The sequence below is a fragment of the Taudactylus pleione genome, unplaced genomic scaffold (assembly GCF_031769625.1).
Source record: "Taudactylus pleione unplaced genomic scaffold, aTauple2 ptg000116l, whole genome shotgun sequence".
Lineage (NCBI taxonomy): Eukaryota > Metazoa > Chordata > Amphibia > Anura > Myobatrachidae > Taudactylus > Taudactylus pleione.
The window spans coordinates 27,022,491-27,050,485 of NW_028284518.1; positions in this window are offsets into that span (position 1 = coordinate 27,022,491).

Genomic DNA, 27,995 nt, shown 5'->3' on the forward strand with positions numbered 1-27,995 from the left:
ACCCTCAAAGTGCACTCCACAAAATATAAAAAATTTTTCTTTTTTTTCTGTCTTTGTGAATTGTGTGGGCTATAGCCGCACCTGCATCCTCAAAGCAGCAGCGACAAGCGTGCATCTGTCTGTTAAATGATTACATCGGTGACAGCATCCAAGTAGGCATGTCAGACAGTCCGTACCTGTACTGGCAGGAAAAAGAGGCAATTTGGAGGCCCCTGTACAAACTGGCTCTATTTTACCTGAGTTGCCCCCCTCCAGTGTGTACTCTGAAAGAGTGTTTAGTGCAGCCGGGAACCTTGTCAGCGAAAGGCGTAGGAGGTTGCTTCCACAAAATGTGGAAAAGATGATGTTCATAAAAATGAATTATCAACTCTTCCAGGGAGACCAGCCTCCAGAACGTACAGAGGGACCTGTGGTGGTGGATTCCAGTGGGTACGAGTTAATAGTCTGTGAGGATGAGAATGTACACAACACTGAAGAGGGTGAGGAATCGGTGGATGAGGACGACATCTTGCCTCCATAGAGCCAGTTTGTGCAGGGACAGATTAATTGCCAGCTTGTTTTGTGGGGGCCCAAATGAACCAATCATTTCAGCCACAGTCGTGTGGCAGACCCTGGCGCTGAAATGATTGGTTTGTTAAAGTGTGCATGTCCTGTTTATACAACATAAGTGTGGGTGGGAGGGCCCAAGGACAATTCCATCTTGCACCTCTTTTTTTTCTTTGCATTATGTACTGTTTGGGGCCTAGTTTTTCAAACTGCCGTCCTGTCTGCCACTGCAGTGCCACTCCTAGATGGGCCACGTGTTGATGCCGCCCACTTGTGTCGCTTAGCATAGCCTTTTGGTCATAAAAACATTACTGTGAGGTGTGAGGTGTTCATAATAGACTGGAAACAAGTGGAAATTAAGGTTATTGAGGTTAATAATAGCATAGGAGCAGAAAAACCAACACATTCTGTGATTTTAGCTGTTTTTATTCTTTTTTCCAAAAAAATACAGATCCAAAACACAAAACCCACAACCCAAAACACGGAAGGGTGGTTTTGGCAAAACCAATCCAGATCCAAAACACGAAGAAAGATCCAGATCCAAAACCAAAACACAAAACACGAAAAGTGGCCCGTGCACACCCCTAGTTTATATATATATATACACTGTATAAATATATATGTATACTGTGTGTGTGTGTATATATTATATATATATATATATATACACACACACAATTTATATTTTGTATATATATCTATATATACACACAATATATAAATTGTGTGTGTGTATGTATATACACACACACACCTATATATAAATATATATATATATATATATATATATATATAATATATACTGTATATTAGGGGTGTGCACCGGCCACTTTTGTGTTTTGGTTTTGGATCTGGATCTTTCTTCGTGTTTTGGATCTGGATTGGTTTTGCCAAAACCACCCTTCCGTGAATTGTCCTTGGGCCCTCCCACCCACCCTTATGTTGTATAAACAGGACATGCACACTTTAACAAACCAAACATTTCAGCGCCAGGGTCTGCCACACGACTGTGGCTGAAATGATTGGTTCATTTGGGCCCCCACAAAACAAGCTGGCAATTAATCTGTCCCTGCACAAACTGGCTCTACGGAGGCAAGATGTCGTCCTCATCCTCCTCATCCACCGATTCCTCACCCTCTTCAGTGTTGTGTACATCCTCATCCTCACAGAGTATTAATTCGTCCCCGCTGGAATCCACAACCACAGGTCCCTCTTTACGTTCTGGAGGCTGGTCTCCCTGGAAGAGTTGATAATTCATTTTATGAACATCATTTTCTCCACATTTTGTGGAAGCAACCTCCTACGCCTTTCGCTGACAAGGTTCCCGGCTGCACTAAACACTCTTTCGGAGTACACACTGGAGGGGGGGCAACTCAGGTAAAATAGAGCCAGTTTGTACAGGGTCCTCCAAATAGCTTCTTTTTCCTGCCAGTACAGGTAGGGACTGTCTGACATGCCTACTTGGATACTGTCACCGATGTAATCCTTTAACAGACAGACGCACGCTTGTCGCTGCTGTTTTGAGGATGCAAGTGCGGCTACAGCCCACACAATTCACAAAGACAGAAAAAAAAAGAAGAATACTTTTATTGTTTGTGGAGCGCACTTTGAGGGTTACACCACCCTTTAACAGACAGACGCACGCTTGTCGCTGCTGCTTTGAGGATGCAAGTGCGGCTACAGCCCACACAATTCACAAAGACAGAAAAAAGAAGAAGAATATTTTCATTGTTTGTGTAGCACACTTTGAGGGTGTCACCACCCTTTAACAGACAGATGCACGCTTGTCGCTGCTGCTTTGAGGATGCAAGTGCTGCTACAGCCCACACAATTCACAAAGACAGAAAAAAAAGAAGAATATTTTTATTGTTTGTGTAGCACACTTTGAGGGTGTCACCACCCTTTAACAGACAGACGCACGCTTGTCGCTGCTGCTTTGAGGATGCAAGTGCGGCTACATCGCACACAAGTCACAAACACATTAAAAAAATAGTTTTTTATTTTTTGGAGCACTTTGAGAGTTACACCACCCTTTAACAGACAGACGCACGCTTGTCGCTGCTGCTTTGAGGATGCAAGTGCGGCTACAGCCCACACAATTCACAAAGACAGAAAAAAAAAGAACAATATTTTTATTGTTTGTGGAGCACACTTTGAGGGTGTCACCACCCTTTAACAGACAGACGCACGCTTGTCGCTGCTGCTTTGAGGACAGGATCATATGCAGTGACAGTAGACTTGTCAGAAATTGTTGGCACGTCCTTCAGTCTGGACCAGATGTCCAAACCAGCCCTTGACTTATGACACAGGCGCACGCTTGGCGCTGCTACTATGTTGATGCACGTGCGGCTACATCGCACACAAGTCCCAAACACATTAAAAAAATTGTTTTTTATTTTTTGGAGCACTTTGAGGGTTACACCACCCTTTAACAGACAGAAGCACGCTTGTCGCTGCTGCTTTGAGGATGCAAGTGCGGCTACAGCCCACACAATTCACAAAGAAAGAAAAAAGAAGAATATTTTTATTGTTTGTGTAGCACACTTTGAGGGTGTCACCACCCTTTAACAGACAGACGCACGCTTGTCGCTGCTGCTTTGAGGACAGGATCATATGCAGTGACAGTAGACTTGTCAGAAATTGTTGGCACGTCCTTCAGTCCGGACCAGATGTCCAAACCAGCCCTTGACTTATGACACAGGCGCACGCTTGGCGCTGCTACTATGTTGATGCACGTGCGGCTACATCGCACACAAGTCCCAAACACATTAAAAAAATTGTTTTTTATTTTTTGGAGCACTTTGAGGGTTACACCACCCTTTAACAGACAGAAGCACGCTTGTCGCTGCTGCTTTGAGGATGCAAGTGCGGCTACAGCCCACACAATTCACAAAGAAAGAAAAAAGAAGAATATTTTTATTGTTTGTGTAGCACACTTTGAGGGTGTCACCACCCTTTAACAGACAGACGCACGCTTGTCGCTGCTGCTTTGAGGACAGGATCATATGCAGTGACAGTAGACTTGTCAGAAATTGTTGGCACGTCCTTCAGTCCGGACCAGATGTCCAAACCAGCCCTTGACTTATGACACAGGCGCACGCTTGGCGCTGCTACTATGTTGATGCACGTGCGGCTACATCGCACACAAGTCCCAAACACATTAAAAAAATTGTTTTTTATTTTTTGGAGCACTTTGAGGGTTACACCACCCTTTAACAGACAGACGCACGCTTGTCGCTGCTGCTTTGAGGATGCAAGTGCGGCTACAGCCCACACAATTCACAAAGAAAGAAAAAAGAAGAATATTTTTATTGTTTGTGTAGCACACTTTGAGGGTGTCACCACCCTTTAACAGACAGATGCACGCTTGTCGCTGCTGCTTTGAGGATGCAAGTGCGGCTACAGCCCACACAATTCACAAAGACAGGAAAAAAAAGAACAATATTTTTATTGTTTGTGTAGCACACTTTGAGGGTGTCACCACCTTTTAACAGACAGACGCACGCTTGTCGCTGCTGCTTTAAGGATGCAGGTGCGGCTACTGCCCACACATTTCACAAAGACAGAAAAAAACAGAACAATTTTTTTATTGTTTGTGTAGCACACTTTGAGGGTATCACCACCCTTTAACAGACAGATGCACGCTTGTCGCTGCTGCTTTAAGGATGCAGGTGCGGCTACAGCCCACACATTTCACAAAGACAGAAAAAAAAAGAACAATATTTTTATTGTTTGTGTAGCACACTTTGAGGGTGTCACCACCCTTTAACAGACAGACGCATGCTTGTTGCTGCTGCTTTAAGGATGCAAGTTCGGCTACAGCCCACACAATTCACAAAGACAGAAAAAAGAAGAAGAATATTTTTATTGTTTGTGGAGCGCACTTTGAGAGTTACACCATCCTTTAACAGACAGACGCATGCTTGTTGCTGCTGCTTTGAGGATGCAGGTGGAATCTAGACGGGATTTGGAACCGAGGACACACTACCTCCATCAATTGTCTAAATCCCACTGCACTAATGGCGGATACCGGACGCACGTTTAACACCAACATAGCAGTCAAGGCCTCAGTTATACGTTTTTCTTCAGGATGACTGCTGTCGTACATCATCCTCATTGCTAGGGACTGTTGGAGGGTCAATTGTTTAGTAAAAGTAGTGATGTTCCTACTTCCTCTCTGGGATGATGAACAACTCCCAGCAGCAGCAACAGCACAAGGAGGAAGTGGTTCTTGATCTTTCCCTATTTTTTTTTATAGGAGAAAGTTTGGTCCTCCATTTATGTTATATTGATATATACGTGCGGCTAAAGCGCACACAAACACAGAAAATATTTTTTTATTTTTGCTGGAGAGTAGTGCACTTTGTGGGTTACACCACCCTTTAAGAAATGAGCCAGCCGGCTCTTTACTTATGGGACACAGGCGCACGCTTGGCGCTGCTCCTTTGTTGATGCATGTGCAGCCACAGCGCACACAATTCACAAACACAGAAAATATTTTTTTTTTTGGTTTGGACTGGAGTGTACTTTGGGGGTTACAGCACCCTTTAACGGTGAAGCCAGCTGGCCCTTTACTTATGACACAGGCGCACGCTTGGCACTACTTTGTTGATGCACGTGCGGCTACTGCGCACACAATTCACAAACACAGAAAATAATTTTGTTTTGGTTTGGAGTGTAGTTTGGGGGTTACAGCACCCTTTAATGGTCAAGCCAGCCGGCCCTTTACTTATGACACAGGCGCACGCTTGGCACTACTTAGTTGATGCACGTGCGGCTACTGCGCACACAATTCACAAACACAGAAAATATTTTTTTTTTTGGTTTGGACTGGAGTGTACTTTGGGGGTTACAGCACCCTTTAACGGTCAAGCCAGCCGGCCCTTTACTTATGTCACAGGCGCATGCTTGGCACTACTTTGTTGATGCACGTGCGGCTACTGCGCACACAATTCACAAACACACAAAAAATATTATTTTTTTGCACTTGGGGGGAGCACCCCTGATGGACAGAGCACCCCCTGGACAACACTACAGCACCCCTTTAGGACTGGGACACTGCACAGGACTTTGGAGTGGACACAGCCCCTATGGAGAACTGACTGCACAGCACAACACAGCCAGCCCCTATGGACTTTGAAGTAGTGGACAACAGCAGCACAGCGCAGCACAGCACAGCACAACACTACTCTGCACTACACTACCCTACACTACACAGCCCAGCCAGCCCCTCTCCCACCCTCCCTCTTCACTGTCCACAGCCGAGTGAGAAAATGGCGCAGACGCGGGTACCTTATATAGGATCCAAAACCCGCAAGACTCGGAAGGCGGGATGATGACGTTTTGCCTCGATTTCAGATCCGAGTCAGGCGGGAAAAGTTGAGCCTGACTCGGATCTGCCTCGGATCGGGGGGGGCTCGGGGGGGTTCGGATTTCAGAAATCCGAACCCGCTCACCCCTAATATATATATATATATATATATATATATACACACATACGCTGTGTATGTGTGCATAATATATCATAATATATGTAGTGTATTCATATATATAATTATATATATATATATATAGTACATATGTATATATGTATTTTTATGTATATATATAATAAAAAAAAATATGTATGTGTTTATATATAATATAGCATTGGTGCTATATTAAGGATCATTGATCTTGGCAAGCACCGCAAAGCTGCCTTTTTGTGATGTGAGTGCAGGACTTTTGTGGGTATATATATATATATATATATATATATATAAATAATATATATGTGTATATATATATATATATTAGGGATGAGCGGGTTCGGTTCCCTGAGAACCGAACCCACCCGAACTTCAGGGATCCGGGGCGATCCGAGCCCAAGCTCGGATCTCCCTGTCTGCCCTGGATCTCTCTCCCGAGGCAAAACCTCGAGATCTGCTGTCGGATCTCGAGGTTTTGCCTCGAGCGGCCATTTAAAAAAAATGCCTTTGCCTTTAATGGGCAAAGTGCTGATTGGCTGACAGAGCCGTCTGTCATGGCTCTCAGCCAATCAGCATTATGGTGCTCATTTGCATGTAGCACGGACTCGTGAGATCCGTGCTACATGCATCTTTGTGATTGACTGTGACACAGAGCACAGATGGGTCAGTGAGACCCGTCTGTGCTGCTGTGTATTTCAATAACACAGATGCACGCCTGAACCAGGAGATCCGTGCTACTTGCCTCTGTGTCATTGACACAGAGCACTGACGGGTCCGTGAGACCCGTCTGTACTGCTGTGGTAAAAAAAAAAATACCTGTGTAAAAAAAGAAAAAAATGGCGTGCACCCCCCCAAAAAAGAGCAACCAGCCCCGGGCATTAGTGACCCAGTGCTGGGTGTGCTTAAATACAGGGGACAAACGACATAGGGGTCCCCTGTACTTAAGCACAACCAGCACCAGGCTAGTCAGAACCAGCGCTGGTTGCCAAAATGCGTATTCTGCACAACTAGCTCTGGGCTCTGATCCGGTCCTGGTTCTGGAAATACAGGGTGAACTACAGGTGAACTACAGGTGAACTACAGGTACTAGTGGGCCCTTAATGCCCTGCATGCTGGTACTTGTGGTTCTCCAAGTACCAGCATGCGGGGCAGGCTAGCTGGGACTTGCAGTTCTACTTATAAAGACAATGTTTGATATTCTTTATTTACACCACACAATCAACCCACCACCCACCACCACCAGGGGTAGCGGGGATAGCCCTGGGCTATCAGCCTGGGCCTGGGGTGCCCTGGAGAGGGTGACCCCTTTATTGGGGGGTCCCCAGCTCTCCAGGGATCCCTGGCCTGGGCTGACTAGTGGTCAGGGCTGATGCTGTGGCTGGGGGGCCCGGTGAAAGGGCTCCCCTGGCTGTGGCATCAGCCCCCCGCTAGAAAAAGTCCAGTGCTGGTTCTGGAACATACAGGGGAGCCTACAAATATTTTTCCCCTGTATTTCCAGAACCAGGACCAGATCAGAGCCCAGAGCTGGTTGCGCAGAATACGGGGGACCCCTACGTCGTTTGTCCCCCGTATTTTGGCAACCAGCGCTGGTTCTGACTAGTCCGGTGCTGGTTGTGCTTAAGTACAGGGGACCCCTACGTCATTTGCCCCCTGTATTTAAGCACACGCAGCACTGGGTTACTAATGCCCGGGGCTGGTTGCTCTTTTTTGGGGGGTGCACGCCATTTTTTTCTTTTTTTACACAGGTTTTTTTTTTTTTTTACCACAGCAGCACAGACTGGTCTCACGGACCTGTCATTGCTCTGTGCCAATCACACAGATGCATGTAGCATGGATCTCCCGGGTCCGTGCTACATGCAAATGGGCACCATAATGCTGATTGGCTTCCTGTCTGCCACTGCAGTGCCACTCCTAGATGGGCCACGTGTTTGTGCCACCCACTTGTGTCGCTTAGCAAAGTCATCCAGCTACCTCGGTGCAACCTTTTGGCCTAAAAACAATATTGTGAGGTGTGAGGTTTTCAGAATAGAGTGGAAATGAGTGGAAATTAATGTTATTGGGGTTATTAATAGCGTAGGAATAAAAAAAGGCCCATTTTATGTGATTTTAGCGTTTTTTTAATATTTTTTAAGAAAAAATCCAGATCCAAAACACAAAACCCAGAACCCAAAACACGGAAGGGTGGTTTTAGCAAAACCAATCCAGATCCAAAACACGAAGAAAGATCCAGATCCAAAACCAAAACACAAAACACGAAAAGTGGCTGGTGCACACCCCTAATATATATATATATATAGAGAGAGAGAGAGAGAGAGAGAGAGAGAGAGAGAGAGAGAGAGAGAGAGAGAGAGCGAGCATGTTTGATTTTTGGATGTCTGAAACTATGGCAAATAAAAGTGCAATATTTGAATGAGATAGGAAGGGGCAGATGCAAGATTCAATTTTTTGTCAGGGTACATACAAACATAATAATTACCAAGCTAAATACCAACACTGGGCCAACAATGGTGCAGCAGGATTCCAATCACACTCTTTGTTTACAGCTTGCTTGTAGTGTGGATGGTCCATGTCGCCTGAATCACGTTAGACCTATGATGTCGTCATGTGCAATGAAGTAGCACCATGGTAGGTCTGGTGTGGTTATTAAGTATTATGTCTGTATGCATCCTGTAAAAAACTTGGATCTTGCAACTGTATCTGTCAGTCTATCTATCTATTTATCTATCTGTCTATCGACCGCAGTCCACAGGGGGACTACGGTCTGACCCCTATGTACCAAATTCCAAAAAACATACCTTTTTACAGTCTGGCCCCATACTTATGGAGCCATTTTTGCAGTCACAGTTTGCATATATTATTTGTATTTAATATTAATAATGTGTATATTAAGTAATATGCAGATCACATATTTTATATTAGTTATTATGTTTTCATGTTCTGCACCTTTTACTTTGTTCAAAGGTAAATATTGGAAAACTAGCAATTTTCAGGTATGTTTCTGTTAAAGCACCGTATTAATAAAAATTGCTGCATTTTATTAAAAAACCATAGTTTGTATTTTTTTTATAAAGAATAGGTGGTGTATGCTTCATATAATCAAAGAGGGGAGAGAGATTGAGATGGTTGAATGTAGGTGGGTAGCTGTGCTTCATGGTGCTAGCCACTCCCCATGGCACAGACCACACCCCCACATCACTGGTCACACTCCCATATCAGTGGCCCCATCACCTAGCAACCACTGATGCCCATTGGACCTCGTCATTGGGGGGCATAGCACTGTGACAGAATATGTGATAGTGTGAATACAAAAATCTAGTGCAAAACAATGTGTACCTGTCAATATAATCAACATATATGTAATACAAATATTAAATATGTATCTGTGTCTAGTGTTGTGTTTAAAGCAGTGTGACAAAGAAATATTATGGACTGATCAGAGTATCTATCATAACTATGTGACTGTTGAGGTATATTACTGACAATATATAGCATATATTATTTAATACGATATGAGTCACAACAAAGTCTCCTACATCTCTGTTTGATATGTTACATATTTATCTGTACTTATGATTTGGATTTTCTAAATAACTTTGTTATCACCAAACCTAGGAGTGCCGCCACAGTTCCTTACTTTTGCTGTGTGACTGCATGGCTATAGGATACTTCTGTTTATGCTTAATTAGGTGGGCACCCTAGCTTGCACACTTGTCCAGAGTGTCGAACAAAATGACTTCTTTTTATATATATATATAAAAAATAAGTCACTTAATGTCCAGTACTCCCTCCAGCAGCCACAGCATGCTCTGGTGCCTTTCCAAGTGTTAATGTATATCCCAGTGTGTACGGATGGCACTCAAGGTCCCAGCAATGTTAATAAAACAGGCAACGCTAGTTTTGCAATAACAAACATTTCAGAGCTAGAAGCTGTTTTTATCAAACATGAATACATATAATTAAGAAAACATATAAAGACCTGAGTGAGCTTCTCTGGTGTCTTTTCAATTCAAGCCCTCGCTTCCACCTACCACCCAGTTACACCAACCCAGTTGCAAGTGCAGATAGTACTGTGATATACTGTATACAACTCTGATAGCATACGCACTGCCACCTTCCCATTTTTGTGACCGCCATACAATACTAAGAGCATTTTTGTGGTCACAATACACTGCTGAGAGCATTTTTTTGGCCGCCATACAATAGAGAGATTTCTATGACAACCATACACTGCAGAGCCCTTTTTTTGTGACAGTGATATAATACAGAGGGCATGTCAATGATCACCATATAATATAGAGAGCCAAAGCATTACCACTATCCAATACAAGTAGTTTTGAGACTGCCACACAATATTATCACCTCATCCTAAAAAATCCCTCCTAAAAATCATTAACTCCTCCAGGATTATCATAGTAGCCCCATTCAACATAATTGATCCCCAATATAAAAACATTCCCTTCTCCCTGTCATCAATTCCATTCACATTTATTACCTCCCTCTGACTGATAAAAACCCTTCATGTTAATTAACCCCTAAAAAGCATTATCCCTTCGTCTTAACCCACCCTCATTGTAAAACCCATGCACAACTTACTTAATTATACTTAGAAACATCCTCAATGATAACTATTACCCCCCTTTTTCCATCGCATTCCATCCCAGCCCCCTAACTCTACTTACCTGTCACTGTTCTTCTCTCACTGTGACTCTCTAACCACTAGGGAGGAGACAGGACTCATTGCAGCCATGGGTTGCATGGTCCCTGCAGTGTACAGCCATTGGATGAAGTAACTCGCAGTTGCAATACCTGCATCCCACTCTCCTCCGCTCGCTGCCGTAGCATCTGACCCTCCCACTCTACAGCACCCAACCTCTCGCCCACTCACTGCCACAGCACCCAACCCAACCTCCTTCCCCACTTGTGGATGTAGCACTTGAACCCCCCACACGGGCACTAAAAAAAAACAGTGGTGGCAGGCATGATATGCATGAAACAGTGATTGAAAAACTATTAAACTATTTTATCTAAAGCTAATCTGTATGTGAAACTACTTATTTTCTCAAGGATAAACCTCCATGCATGTGCACATGCCTGACATTGGTCTACATTATAAACCCCAAAGCTACTGCAGGCTGGTGCTTGTGTGCAAGAAATGGTCATTAGTGCGGTCAGCAGAGGTTGCAGCAGTATAGCAGCAAAGCACAGCACCAGCAGCAGGCAGGCGCCAGGCTCCCTAGGGCCACTGGGCTGTAGGCGGCCACCTGTACTGAGTTGTTAGTAATCCGACTTTTCTGTGGGGTAAACAATGCTGAAGAAGCTGGTTATCTTAAAAGTCTGTTTAAGGTGCCAACACACATAGTGATATTTTACCCAATTTTGCCGATTTCGACAAATCATGATGACAAATCGTATAAAATATGTCCAAATCGTGAGATGCCAATGCGCGTCCTTGATCGTCGTACATCTCATCTTCAGATCTGTCATGCTGTAGGGCAGATTTGCCAATCTTGGACATGATGTGGTGCCGAACGTGAGTACTTTTTACTCACAATGTATCTCACATTTCATAGTCACGGAATTTGACGGACAGGACCCTGTACACGCCCATTCGCCATCTTGTGCAACATCGTGGATAGAAGGAGAAGGACACACGATTGAGAGCCTGCACACCTGAAGGCTGGATTTCAGCACTTTGGTGAGTATTGGTACTGTATTAATGCAATCCCACTGCCCTCCAATGAGTGCCACCCACCTACCCACCAATGTGTGCCACCCACCTATAAATGCATGACCCAGCCACTGCCCACTGAAATGAGGTGGGCAGTAACTGGGTCATGCATTAACCTCCCATGCCCACCAATGTGTGCCACCCACCTACCCACCAATGTGTGCCACCCACTTAAAAATACATGACCCAGCCACCGCCCACCGGAATGAGGTGGGCTGTGGCTGGGTTATTGATTTATTCTCCCATGATCACCAATGTGTGCCACCCACCTACCCACCAATGTATGCCACCCACCTATAAATGCATGACCCAGCCACCACCAGCTGGAATGAGGCGGGCGGTGGCTGGGTCATGCATTAACCTCCCATGCCCACCAATGTGTGCCACCCAACTATAAATGCATGACCCAGCCACCACCTGCCAGAATGAGGCAGGCAGTGGCTGGGTCATGCATTAACCTCCCATGCCCACCAGTGTGTGCCACCCACCTACGCACTCACTGCCCACCAATGTCATGGACCACCTAATAAATAACTAGAAAATATGAAAACACTCCAAATATATTAAAATTTCAAAAAGAAATATATTATAACAAGATAAACAAATACATTACAAAAACATAAACAATTCTATTACAATAACATAAAATATATTTCAACAGCATAATCAAATATATTACCTTTGTTTATGTTACTGTAATATATTTGTTTATGATGTTGTAATATAACATCATAAACAATTGTATTGCAACAACATAAACAAATCTATTACATCAGCAGACATATATTAAAAACCTGTAAAAAAAATTTTAAATACAAATGAAAACACATTACATTCCTGTAAAAAAAAAGAAATCAAAACACATTACATTCCTGCAAAAAAAGAAAACATTACAATACAAATAAAAACACATTACATACCTGTAAAAGAAAAATATATTAAAATACCATAACAAACATATTAAAATTCTGTAAAAAAACATATTAAAACATTAAAACATTTAACATTAACAACATTAAAAATCACAAAACAATGTACAATTATAGCTAAAAATGTATATGTCCATATTTTTCTTCTTCCTAGGAATGTCGATTGATAGTGAGTGAGAGTTTGTGACTGGATTCCTCGAGATCCTACATTCCAAAGAGTGTCTATGGTGGATAAGCTGTAGACAATACAATAATAAGTCTCAAAAATTGGCAGCTTTGGAGGTGTTGTTGGAGTACACCAAAAAGTATATTGCGGATGCAACCCTCAAAACAGTCCGCCTGAAAGTCCAGAACTTGCATACGGTGTACATCAAGGAGAAGACAAACGTGGACGAATCAAAAAGGTCCGGAGCGAGCACCAATGACGTGCATCATCCAACGCTGTGGTACTATAGCGTGATAAGCTTCATCAGCAATCAGGAGCCACAACGCCAGTCTGTCATCCTGATGGCCGAGTGAGAGGGAGAAGAGGAGGTGGCAGAAGTGAGTGGACCATCAGAGGAGATTTTGGTAAGTTGCAACACAGTTCATAAACCAAAACCTTTTTTTTTTAATAATTCCAAATGTCCATTGTAGTCAGTTAGGTCACAGACAGTCCTCCTGCCATGGCACCGCACCTGGTCCATTGAAATAGGCCATATCCTCCTCCCTTACTTCTTTGGCACGTGCGGTTGATGTTGTTTTGAATTGGAGGTGTACACACTGATGTAAACTGGGCAATCTCCTCCATATGTCCTGCACCTTCTGGTCTAGCTGTAACTGATCCTTGTTGTGTAGTTTTTCTTCGCAGAAAGTTATGCAGCACACAGCACGCCATCACAACCCAGTCTATCTTTTCCACACGTAGGTTTATGGTGGTGTGGAAAATGCAGAAGTGGTTGCTGAGTATTCCAAATGCATTTTCCACAATGTGTTGTGCACGAGATAGACGATAGTTGTAAATCCTCTTCTGTCTGGTCAGGCCCCTCTGTGCAAATGGCTTCATCACATGTTCATGTAAAGCAAAAGCTTGTCTGCAATGAAAACATAATTTAGGCCGTGCTGTGTCTCGTCCAGTTACGGCAAGTTGAGGGTTTTGTTGGTGAGGCTCTGGTAGAATGCCGTCTGTTTAAAGGACCTACCATCTGAAGCATGGCCATTCTTGCCAACATCCACAAACAAAAATTCATAGTTGGCATTCACCACTGCAATGAGAACGATGCTGAAGAAGCCTTTATAGTTGTAGTAATATAATCCGGTGTTGGCAGATGGGCTGATGTGTATGTGTTGTCCATCGATGGCTCCTCCGCAGTTAGGAAACTTCCAACGTTGTTCAAACTCTTCAGCAATGTTTTTCCACTCCTCCACAGTGTTTGGAATCTAAAAAAACAGTAAAAAATGGGTTAAAACATGACTATAATATTTTTTCCTAATTTTTTTTCCTGTATAGACTCCCACCCAAGAGCCTGATATGTCCTCCACGCCGGACCTAAGTTTGATCGGGGACAACGAGGTGGAAATTTCTTCCCCAGTGCCAACAACCATTCAATCACCCACATCATGTTCCGCACTTCCCCAAAGTAAAAAAAAACCAGGGGAAAAAGCAGCAGCAGTTCACAGAGCAGGAGGACATATTTTTGCAACAAGCGGAATGTATCCTTCAGAAACAGTCGGATGACATTGATGATTTCACAGCGGATATCAACAGTAGAATGAGTAAAATGGATGACCCAACAAAGAAAATTACAACAGGCTCATGTATGAGCTATTAATAAGGTCACTAAATAGTAATTTACATGACTTAACTTATATTACAAACCCACTTATGTATTCACCTTCCGCAACCACCTATGTGAGGACCCCCCAGCCCAGTTGGAGGTCACTCCCCCACCCAGTACCCCACCCACAGGCCAGACTATTCATACTGCTCTGCTGGAGGCAGAGGATGATTTGCCCCATTATACGTAACTGTTAGGTATTTTTTTTATTGAACAATACATATGGATTCTGCGCTTCTACATAAATATGGATTGCAATATGGCAGAGAATGAAAAGGTCAAAACCTTGATCTTAAACAATGTTAAACAAAACATTTATTTAAAAAATGTACATTTATTAACAAATACAATTAAACTAAAAAAAAAATTATCTAAAAAAATTAAAAATATTTCCTTAAAATACACATAAAATTATACTGAATATAAACATGCAATATCAGACACTTACTTATAAATAAGGACTTATAGTAGCCTAATCTTAAGCACCTGCTGCAAATGTCACAACTGGATAGTTTTGTGTGGATAATAATGACTGAGGCTCATTGAATTGTCTCTGTGTGAAAGTAGACAGTCAGCTTTTGGCACCTTGGTTTAGGGAAAAAATGTAATTTGCAGCTGAAAATCCTGCTAAGGATATATCTATCCTGTTTCCAAGGTAGTATCAGAAATGTCACTCTGTGTAGTGAGTCGGCCACTGTTATTGTCTTACCTGGACCTGTATGAAATCACAAGTCCCAGCACTCCTGCTGTACGCTATTATTGTTGCCTGTACTATCACCAAATTTTATCACTCCCAATAGGTGCTGCTGTATGGTATACGGTGGTGATTATGCTGATTGGACAAGGTCGCTACACATGGTACAAATAAAGATTGATGGAAGCCGGGGCCACAGTCTGTACTTGTGCCATGTGTGTATTGGCCTGTTCAAACTGGCATCTGACCCACTGTATAACATACAGCAGCCTACCTATAGGGATTAATAAAATTTGGTGATATTGCTGTTTTCTACATTTTATATACATAATGTAAAATTGATAAATTTAAAAAAATATATATATTATTTAATACTGTGCAGTTTTGTTGGCACAGTCTTGCTAAAGCAGCCTTATTGGCTGTCAACATAGTTATTATAAAGAGTTTAAAAAAAAATAATTTCACAAGAAACAAATGTGTAGTGTGTTTTTTTTTCTTACCTTGCAATACTGGTACTACAGCACTTTAACGATAGCCTTGCAGGTCTCAGGGATGATGATGCCTAAGGACTGAGGGGAGATGAGGGTCCCAAACTTCAGGTCTTCCAGTGACTTTCCTGTAGCCAGATAACTCAGGGTAGCCACCAGTCTCTCTTTAGCAGGGATTGCCCTCTGCCACTTTGTGTCTTGCCTCAAGATGTGGGGGGAGGTCAACATACTCAGCAACTCCTGGGAAGTGGCGTCATCCAGGTAGTTGCGGTAGTCATCCGGGTTGTTCTCCTTGATCTCCATCTGCAGGGATATGTGAGAGGGAATATCCCTTTGCAGCAGCCACTCCTTGGTCCAGCATGCTCTCCTCCTCCTTCGCTGGGCCCTCTCCTGGATCACCTTGACCCCAGCTTGGGCAACCAACACTTTATACTGATATGGATGCATCAGCACAGAATTCAGGAACAGGATAGAATGCAGGTAGCACACACTTACAGGTAGAACGCACTTTGTAGAAGGTAAGCCAAATACAAAGCTGAGCACAGTAGCAATGTACAGGGTTCAGCAGGTATACACCTAGCCTCACTAGTAGCAGACCAGAATGTGCACAGGGTTAAAATGGTGCTTGCTTTTTATACCCCCTACCTAGCTCCGCCCATTATTTAAATTTCCCACCAATCATGAAGATCCTCGTGTGTTGTTTGGTAAGCTCATGATTTATCATGCACAATTTAACGATTTGGATTTCTGACATGATTCACGATAGATCGTGGGATTGTGAATCAAATTGGCAGCTTTTTTTACCTAATCATGCTCACGACTGCCGGGGAGCTCCCGGGGAGAGTTCAGGGGAAATCGTATACGATGTCGGTTCGTGAGCACATCGCTATGTGTGTAGGCACCTTAAGATTAATGGTGATTGCCATAGGGGAAATGCTTTTTTAAATCATGTCTGACGTTCTGACAGTATAACAGAAGTAAGTTACCCAGTATTAGAAATACTTTGTGAGTGTCATATTGGAAGTACCAGTGTCACAGTATATAATTGACAAATACAATTTCTACAGTTCATATAGTATTACTGTATTATAATTTAGCATAACAGCAGGGGCATATCTATAATGGGTGCAGGGTGTGCAGTGCACACCACACACCCTGCACCTATACTCCATAGTCCCACATAGCCATTTTCCAGCGTTCTGCGCATGTGCAGTAGGGAAATCCCCAGGAAAATGTCTGCCGTGCCATTTTCCCGGTGACATGCGCATGCGCAGTAGACTCCGGGCACAGACTAGTGCCCAGGGTCTACTGAGGCAGTCAGTGAGCAACAGACACTGGAGAGAATGGAGGGAGCCCTGGACGGGGAGTGAACACGGGCCCCCTCCAAATACGCCCCTGCATAACAGATTCCATATGCATACCTCAGTCTGTATCTCTTTAATGATTTCTGCTCATTAATCTACAATTAATTCCCTATACAACATGTGTGTGATAAATATCCGTTGCTTTCCTAACGTTTGTATGAATCAACAAACAGGTTAATTTTAAGTATATTTTCTTTTGTATTTGACAGTGACATTTAAGATTATTAAATATATGTATTGTGTCAGGTTGTATTTGGTTGTTTTGTAAAATGCATACACAATTATAATACAATTGTGTGATAATACAACTAAATACACTATAAATTTAAAAACATAGCGATACATAAGTAGCATTATTTTGAATTTAGTTGTTCTTATTAACTGCTAATTTACCATTTAAAGTCCTTACTTAAATACAGTAATTAGCAACTTGGTAGAGACAAGCACAGGTAAACTATAGATCCATGAAGCCTAGAAGAAAGATTGCTGTTTAAAATATTAAAGAATACAATAAATTATCTTGAATTGAAAGAAGCTCTGCACAAGCTTTTAAGGGGATCACATACATTTTTCCTATTTAAACACAAAATTGTATATCTTGTTCTAAAAGATGATTAACTAATTATTTCTAATAAATATTCCACTGGCCTTTTGCTGGTATATGAAAAATATTTTACTTTAGAAAATCACTTTGAAAATACTAAAGGCTTCCCAGGGATTCTAGGTGTCTCCTTGCATTTGTATGGTCATAACTAGCAGTTTTGTACACATTCATGACCAGGAAAAATTCCAAGAGCATGAATTCTGGCAGTTATACTGTTCCAATTGCTTCTTTAATTCACAGTTTGCCTAAAGGATTATATTGTTCTTTTGAAGACAGTTTTGTTTTCTTTTTCTTAGCTTATATTAATAAACTTTCCATTTTGTTATTACAAATTTAGGTAAACATATTTTAAAATATATATTTTTTTTCTTAGATTTAATCCATATAAATTATTAAGCAGGGCCGTAACTAGGGTAGTGTGACCAGTGCCATGGCACAGGGCACCGCACGGCAGGGGGCACTGTTTGGGCCTGTCAATTTCCTGTTTCATAACAATCTCACTTGTAGCTTTCTCTTCTTTCATCCCCAGCATCTCCTGGCCTCCCCTAGCACTTCCCTGGCCCTTGCCCAGGAGGCCATGGCTTTTTTTCAGGTGCACTATCTTTAGTCCCTATTTAAAAAATATGTTGGGGGGGCGCCAATGCTCTCTCTGGCACAGGGCACCAAAAAGTCTAGTTACGGCTCTGTTATTAAGTAACTTAAATTTTGGAAAGGCCAAGTTAACATTCTGTCTTCAAATCCATTAGATACTTTTACGTTAGGAATACCCAGAAGTGCGCATAAATGAATATCCTCAAATGTCAGTGAACTGAACAAGATCACACCCATCAATCAATAGAACAGCATGAACAGCAACTAAGTACTAATGTTGCAGCCACAAGTCATGACGTTACTAGTCTTTCAACATGATCGACTAAAGCCAGTGCACAAGGGAATAGAGGTTTTAACTCAGGGCATCTTAACTCAAAACAATATTTTACATTGCTTAAAAAACATGTTTTGTTTACACAATCAACTTGGTGATGCAGAATTTTTTAAAAGGTTACAGGGGTGTGCAGGAGATGCTGTCTGTGGCATGGAAAACTTTGGAAGATTTTCACTATTCAGCAACTGCATATAGCAGGTTGCAGCACTTGCAAGAAAAGTTCAATTTGCCATGCCACCAACTGAAGCAAGACATAGTAACACCCATTATATGTTTTAGCGCATGGAGGAACAGCAAAAAGCCATCCAAACCTACACAAAAAGCCATGACATAGAGGGAGAAAGGGGAATGCATTATTTGAAGTAATCACCTATGAAGTAAGTTCAGACACTGCCAGCTTTAGTCAGATGATTCCCCTAATTATACTTTTGGAAAAGCAGCTCAAGAAACTGAAGTAGGGAATGAAATGAAGCAATTCCTCTAAGTTTGTTAGATTTGTAAATCAAGTCCTTTATTCACTCCACCAGGATTCAAGGGTTGTCAACATCTTGAAATTGGATCACTACATTTTGTTGACCGTGTTTAAGTTGTCCTTTCCAGCTAACACATATTTTAAGAGATGCAAAGAGCTCATGGCAAGCAAGTTGTCAGCTCAAGTGGCACATGACATGACAATGTATCCTCCTTCAGTTTCTCTGGCATCTGCTGCTACCAGGAAAAAACTGATGGTGAGGAGGAGGATGTCAATGATGACATTTTGAGATCATTAACAGCACTGTTAGCTGCCTTAAGCTGATCCTTAACCACACTGTTAGCTGCCCTAAGCCCATTGGTAGCTTCTTTTGTGGGGACCCAAACAAACCAAGCACAGCAGTCACAAAAGTTCAAGTCCCTGTTGCTGAAGTGATTGTTTTGTTAAACTGTGCATGTCCTTTTTAATATACATCATAAGGGTTTGTGGGTAGGAGGGTTGGCCAAGGACATCTTGCACCACTTTTCATTGTATTATGCACTGTTTGGAGCATTGGTGACTGTCTTTTTGCATAGACTACAAACATTTTCATAGGTTATTAAACTGCCATACTGGTTGCCACTGCTGTGTGGCAATGTCTCATAGATGTCATAAGAACTGCTGTTCATTTCTGCCACTGCTCTGTTGTTTAGTTTAGCCAGCCAGCTCTCTGTAGCCTTTGGCCTACATTGGTGAAAACAATATTGTGAGATGTAAGGTGGTCAAAATTGAATGGAAATGACTGGTAATTCATTTTATTGAGGTTAATAATACTGTAGGAACAAACACAGGCCCAAAATATGTGATTTTACCTTTATTTATATTTTTTTTTTAAATACAGATACACAACCAAAACACATGAGAATAGTTTTGGCAAAACCAAAACCACAAACAAAACAGGTTGATGAATTAGAACCAAAACACGAAGGTCGGTCCACATCTCTACTCCCTAATTATTTTAGGTGCCAAAATTTACTGGAAATTAATTCAAATTTAAGTTATTGATGTTATTAATACTATAAGAACAAAAAACAGGTCCAAGTCACATGATTTTAGTTGTTTTTATCAATTTGTTTTTAAAATCCCAAACTAAAACATTTGAAGGTGGTTTTACCAAAACCAAAACCATAATATTTGAGGGGGATTTTTCCCCCATATAGAGATCTCTATATGTACAGTCCTGATGAAAAAGTCATAAGGCTTTGAAACGTTGATATTATTCTGTACTCATGTTTATACTTTTTTGTGTAACATTTTTTCACATTTTTGATAAGGAGTGCCGCCTGTTTTTTCTGTTTGGGGAGGCTATCTTGCTTCACACAAAGGGAAAGCTTGCATATATATATATATATATATATATATATATATATATACACTGAAAAATAAGAGACGTGCGCCTACTGTATTAAAGTAAAATAAATTGTGCTCAAGGTATGTATTGTGTGTACTTAAAATTACATTTGTCAAAGCTTATCTGATGTCCAGGCAACACTCCTTTGACTTCACAAGGATTTGGGCTTGAAATAGGCTGGCAAATTGGACAAAGGTGCAGATTGTATTGATTTGAAATCAATACAATCTGCACCTTTCTCCAATTTGCCAGCCTATTTCATGCCCAAATTCTTGTTAAGCCATGCAAACTACTAGTGGGTCATATGTAAGTGACCTCCCTCTCTTGGTTGGAAGTGTCAAAATTGTGGCCCAAGGCTGTTTAACCCTTGCAACATTACAGGATGAATGAGCTTCCATTTTTCCTACTGGTGAAGTGTGGAGCATAGACAACCAAGATAAAGTGCAGCTAGGCTGAAAATATCCCTTTTCTAAGGTACATTCAAGTAATTACCATTCCTTGGAATACCATCCAGAATACATTGTCGCCACGTGCTTCCTGACCATAAGAGCATTGCCTGAACATCAGATAAGCTTTGACAAATTGAAATTTTGGTACGCACAATGCTTACCTTGCACACAATTTATTTTACTTTAATTAAATTACTACACTATTAGGCGCACGTCTCTTATTTTTCAGCACCTTATTTTCCCGTTTGTCACATGGACCATTTGAAGACTGCTGCCACCTGTTATTGTCAGGAGTGTTTATTCACAATGTATCATCACTTTTTTCAAAACTATATGATTACCATTACCAATAATTGGCTCACGCTAAAGAATGGTGCATTTCGTTGCAGCGGATCTGTGAACTGTAGATTCCTTTTGAATGGGGATACTTTAGTCCATCTTAAAAGTGGTCAAAAATACTGTTTATATCAACGAATTAACTGTGAGAGCCATTTTATTGTCTATGCTATCACATGCCCCTGTCATATGGTTTATATTGGAAAAACTACAAGGATGCTGAAGGAATGCATAGCAATGCATTGGTCATCGATCAAAAAGGCATTTACATCGATAGACCAGAGCACACCACCAATGGCTAGACACTTTGTTGATCAGGGGCATGTGATCAATGATTTCCGTTTTATGCCCTTACACCTTAGAAGTGGTGGTGATCATGGGAGAAAGCTTCTCCAAAAAGAATGTGAATTAATTTACAAATTGGGTACACTACGTCCACTGGATCTCAATGAGGAGTTTACCTTCAATGTCTTTTTATGATGTTTCAGGGACATTGACATAATTGAGGACTGCTTAGCGATGTCACTTTGTCAAATCTTTGTGTGTTTTGTAATTTTTCATATTTTATTTTTTGTTATGATTTGTAAATTTAGGGGATTTTTCATGATTTATGTTTGTGTTAAGTATTATATTTTTTTCTTTTGGGTTTGTCGCCATAATTTTGTCTGCCATATGTTTAATATCATATATGCGGAGTTTCAATATTGTCCTTGAGTGAATGTTGTATATCGTCATATATTTCTCTTTGTTGCTAACTTAGTTGTGGAAATATTGGTGCCTGTCAGACATCCAAACTATTAGCTCTCACCTAAATTTGTTTAAATGGGTAACTATGGTAACCACCCGAGTGGTGATACTCTGCATTTATTACACATGACGTATGCACATCACGTATGTGTGGTTAGTGGACTGCCTTCATGACTATGGCAATGATGTATTTGGTCCCGCCCTATGAGATGCGCTGGCATTGGTCCCTTTGCAGCTTGCACTCTATCCAGGGCTTGTTTGTTTACGTTTAGTCATGCGGCCGGCTGGACACATGGAGATCTCAGTGATGTTGTTTCTGTTGAGCGATAAACCAGCAGTCAGCTGGGGTATTTGGCAGCAGGTGAGATCTATATTTGTTTCTCTGATTTGGCACCATTTCCCCTATCTGAGCACCATGTGTCAGTATTATGTTTGTGCTCATTATGAAGGTGGTTACACCACCGAAACGGCCGTCGGGCATTTGATTGTCTTTTTCTGCATATGGTCACCAGGCATCGTTAAGTATGATTGGAAATCTTCTGCAATGCAGTTGTGACATGCGCTGTATGGCTACTCGACTTAACATGGCTGTATCTTAATACAATTTATTGTTTATTACACTAAGTTATGGTGTGCTGGCTTCGATTTTTGATCTCCTTGGGGATTGATTCACCTTACATCCCATATATTTATCAGATAAATCTAAATCCGGCATAGGGACTCACTATGGTAGCTTACCAAATAAGCATGTACACACCCTACATGATCAAATACATGTGTTATCCACGCGATTTATCTTTTATTAATAGAGCAGCCATACAGCACATTTTTAACTATACACTTTTTGTTTTCACATAGCTGAGTCCCGGAGACAGAAGCAGCATTGGGGTTGCTAGGCAACACACCGACGCCCAGTGCTGACGTCATCGGAGAGCGCTCCAACAGACAGGGGAGCGTAGCCAGTCTCCGGGATTGGCATACACAAGGAGGTCTGAGGGATAAAGGTAAGACCCTTTAGCACTTACACTTTTCACTATTATTTACATTATTGTCACTACCACAGCAGCTTGAGGACTGGGTCCGGAGGGTTCGAGAAACGTTGCTGTCATGCTGTGAAATGATTGGATGTACTAAATTGTACTATATATAAAAACTTTTTCATTACTAGTGCTGTACATGGACTTGCATTATTCAGGACCAGCATTGTACATTATACAGCATGAGCACACGAAGTTGCACCACAGCATAGGATGCCGGATTATTGGAACATTGTGCTATTGGAGCACATCTACAGCTTTAAGTTTGAAGGCACCAAACGCATATTATACTTACTTACCTGCAAGGATTTCCTTACCTTTGGAACTATTTTCAGCCACAACAATGGAACATACAAGCAGTATGGACCAGGCTGAGTCACTACCGATGGAAATTACAAACCTGATGGGGTTTCAGTGCAGCAGGGAGATACTCTCAGTTTTACTCAAGCACAAGCAGATCAAATCTTGTTTGCAGAAAATGTCATCATATCACAAATAGATGACATAGCGGAGGATGTAGATCACCAATTATTAAAAATGTGCAAAAGGGAAATAGACTATTTTCTACATGGGTCAACATTATCCGACTACTTTCATCAAAATCTCATACCTAGGGGTTTCAGAGTGTAGAACGTTCCTACCACAGGTAAGATGAATCCTGAATTCTGTAGTCGCTGGATATCAGTACTAAACAAATGTAGTTTTGACTTAATGCTTCTAGTCATCGAAGAAGCAGGGAAGGAATTGAAAACATTATGTACTAAAATGGAGGACTTTAGAGCCAAGCATGAAACAACATTACAGGAACCCAATAATACCTTGTGGTGGCTAAAATTAAACCAACAAATAGAGAACCACAGAAAGGAGTTATTAAAGTTTAAAAGATCAAAATGGATGACTGTGCAATCGGATTATGAAGAACATCGCATATACAAATGGATCACAGGTGCAGGGCCACAAGGTAGATCAGGTAGATTTTACAACAGACCCACATGGAGACAGAGAAGAGAACTTCACAATAAAGAACAGAATACCAGGAACAGTGATAGCGACTTCATAGTAGCAGAATCCGATGAGCCCAGTACCACACAAAGACCCCATTTAGGGGCTCGTACATGGGCAAGAACAGAAATGAGCATAAACCCTCCTGAAGAGGACGACAAACAGAGAGGATCCACAAAGCCGAAGCCAAGAAAGAAACATTAGTAATTAATCTGTCATCCAGATCCCTATCATCTATAGAGGAAAGAGTTTTAAATAAGGGCTTATCATTCATACAGATGAATAAACATAATCCATTCGAATGGCAAATGGACCTCCATCATATGGAGGTCCAAACTTTGCCTGTGGGAACATTTTCAACATCAGGAAGGCTCACAAAAAAATCAAGAGACAATTAATCCTGCGATCAAAAAGTACTTGAAATTCAAGTTTGACCCCCAATCAACAAACCCTTCAATTAAGACATACACGCACCTCTTAAATGATTCAGTCATAAAATATACCAGAACTCCTAAAAATATATATCTAAACTTGAACAAACAGGAATTTGAAGCACTTACAACACTGGGCAATGACAATTCCATTACCATACATACAGTGGACAAAGGAGGGAGTATAGATATACAGGATATAAAGGACTACAAGGCAGAAATTGAAAAGCAGTTGAACCACCAAAACACATACGAACTACTGCCAGGAGATCCAACGGCAGCATTTGCCAAAGAATTGGAAGGTATACTTAGGGAAGCTGCTACTAATAACCATATAACTAAAAAGGAACAAAGAGCAATATACCCACAGCATCCAATAGTTTCAATCTTATACACTGTGCCGAAAGTGCACAAAACTCTTGAGAACCCACCTGACAGACCCATTATTTCTGCCAGGGGCTCATTGTTTCAGCCCACAGCAGAATATTTGGATTCATTACTCCAGCCACATGTCATTCAACAAAAAACTTATTTGAAGGACACAACAACATTTCTCACCAAATTAGAAGAATTTACAGACATGGAAGATAACATTATAATGTGTACAATGGACGTGTCTTCATTATATACTTCCATTCCTCATAATGAGGGACTTCAAGCAATGAAAGCATTCATTGATACTTTGGAAGAGCCATTGGGTTTGGACCACAACACCTTCACAACACCAGTTGTTACATCTTATACTAACACGAAATTATTTAATGTATAACATGCGTTATTATTTGCAAAAATCAGGATGCCCAAGGGGGTCCAGCGTGGCCCCAGCTTACGCAAATATTTACATGTTCCAACAGGAACGAGAATTCTTTTTTACTAAACCAGAATTTTCAGAACAGATACTTTGGTATACCCGTTTTATAGACAACCTATTTATGTTATGGAAAAGAGGTCCAGATCTATTTGAACACATGATGGAGGAAATAAACAGATTACAATCAACAATTAAATTTACATATATACACAGCAAAACAACAATTAACTTTCTGGATGTCACAATACATCTATATGAAGGCAGGATCTCAACAACAGTGCATTACAAATCCACTGACCGTAACTCACTCTTGACCACGAGTAGCCAACACCCTAAAGCACTTAAAGAAGGACTGCCTTTCTCACAAATGTTGCGAATAGTATGCATTACAAGCGATCCAGCTAAATTACCAGCAGCCCTGGAGGTGGTAGTCAATAAATTTTTACAGAGGGGCTATGGATTATCACTTCTACGAAAAATGAAAACAAAAGTATTAAGTTTAGATAGACGAAGCCTTTTAAGAAAAAAATTATCCACACAAGATCTGGAGAAATTCATCTGCACCACGCGCTTCTCAACGGCAAGACCAATTATCCCACGTGCCACTAAAGCACTATGGCCGATTATAACAACGGATTCTACACTAACCAGCTTAAAACACACACAGCCTATGACTTGCTACAAAAGAGGCAAAAATTTGAAGGACTTTTTGTTCAAAATAGGGATGTGCAGGCTCGGATAGGTTCGAGTTTGCACGTGGAGTTCGGTTTTTTCCCTCCAAAAAAACGGAACTCAGAACGAGGCAAAACGTCATCTTACATGGACGAACATCATCATTCCTGGACAAAAGACCAGGAATGATGATGTTCGTCCATGTAAGATGACGTTTTGCCTCGTTCTGAGTTCCGTTTTTTTGGAGGGAAAAATCCGAACTCCACGTGCAAACTCGAACCTATCCGAGCCTGCACATCCCTAGTTCAAAACTGATATTACAGATTATAACCAAACAATAGCTATTTTTGGTCAGGTCAAAAAACCTGAATGTTATCGTTGCCCCTCATGCTTTACATGCAACTACTTAATAACAGGCTCAACCTTCCAGCATCCTCATACAGGAGTTACCATCAACATCAAACAAGTGTAGAATTGTACTTCTAAATACATAATTTATTACATCACGTGTCCTTGTAATCTATTCTATAATGGCATGATGAGCCGTACATTCAGGGAAAGAATGGCCCTCCACAGATCGGCCATCAACTAAGCCATAACAGGAGGTAAAGGGGATCAACCAGTGGCTAAACACTTCCAGGAGAAGCACCATATATTGTCAGTTTTGAGATACTAAATTATCAACCAGGTACCCCCACTTAGGAGGGGAGGAGACAGAAATGGGATCCTTTAGAAACTAGAATCACGGGGGAATATATAGACTTAATAACCTATACTCTGCAGGACTGAATGAAAAATTTGACTGGAACGCCTTTTAGTGCTTATTATATTTGTTCTTTAGTGCCAAACATTGTGATTATATATGACAATGTATACAAGCAGCAACAAACCAACAGCATCACTCTCCAGTACCTTATATTCAATTCCTACACTCAGTTTAGGAACATTATACATTATTTCTACATAGTTATCCTAAATACAACAGAAAATAGTATCAATAGTGCAGTCTTTCTATAGATATTTCTAAGGCAGCCACCTTCATCTCAATACATAGTTTCACCGGAGTCTCACTTCCAGATAATAGATTTCCTTCCTTTTCACATATACTGGATAAAACTCACCATTTCAAAATAATTGACGTTCACTAAAAGGTTTTATACATACTTCTTAGCTCTTTAAGTACATCACACTTCTCGGGGTCTATAGACAAACACTTACCGTTTATCCCCCTTGGTTCATGCACATCTAGGTTTATTTTAAGGGTCACTACTCACGTAAAGTTTGAAACAGTAGAATTCTTCTAATAAAAAATAATTTTTATTCCAATAGGAACCATAAAAAACAAACAACAATCAATAAAAAAGATGACAGGAAGCAATATAATACCCACATGTGGCAATGGAAAGTCTGCAATGCAGGTCATGTGTACATCTCCGTATACCCGGGAATATTCAGAGATATTCCTCTAACCAGAAATCAATTACTGGGAGAGAACCGCATGAGAATCATCCAAAAGTGGAATTATATCACCTGTGGTTCAGTTCCTGCTTCTAGCTCCACCATCAACGCATTTCGGACCCTTGGTCCTTCCTCAGGATGTGGAGCATAAGTCTAGGAAGGGCTTTATATACCCCTCCCTTATAAACAACAATTACAAGGTTATTACCCAATAATAACATATAAACCCTAAAAAACCTCATTGTAAATTTTTACATTGCCATCTGACATTCCTAACAATGAATGAAAAAACACTCAATACATAATAAATATTCCATTCCACAATAACTTCTAAAATAATGTACTTCATAAAATCCGATACAATAATTGGTAATCCTCAAGATAAGGGGAGCTGATCCACCTTTCTCCTCCAATTAATAGGCTTAACCCATCTCTCATTGTCGCCGTGTATTCCTGGTTACCCGGCGGAAGTCCTTATTAGGTGGTGTCTCAGCCCACGTGATTACCTTCCGACGTCCGCATAAATTAATAATGAACCCCAGACATGCTTCTCTAGATGCCGGGCAATAATACCCAGAAGTAAAATGCTGGGCAACTTCCTCTATCACTCCCGATGTGTAAGCCGCA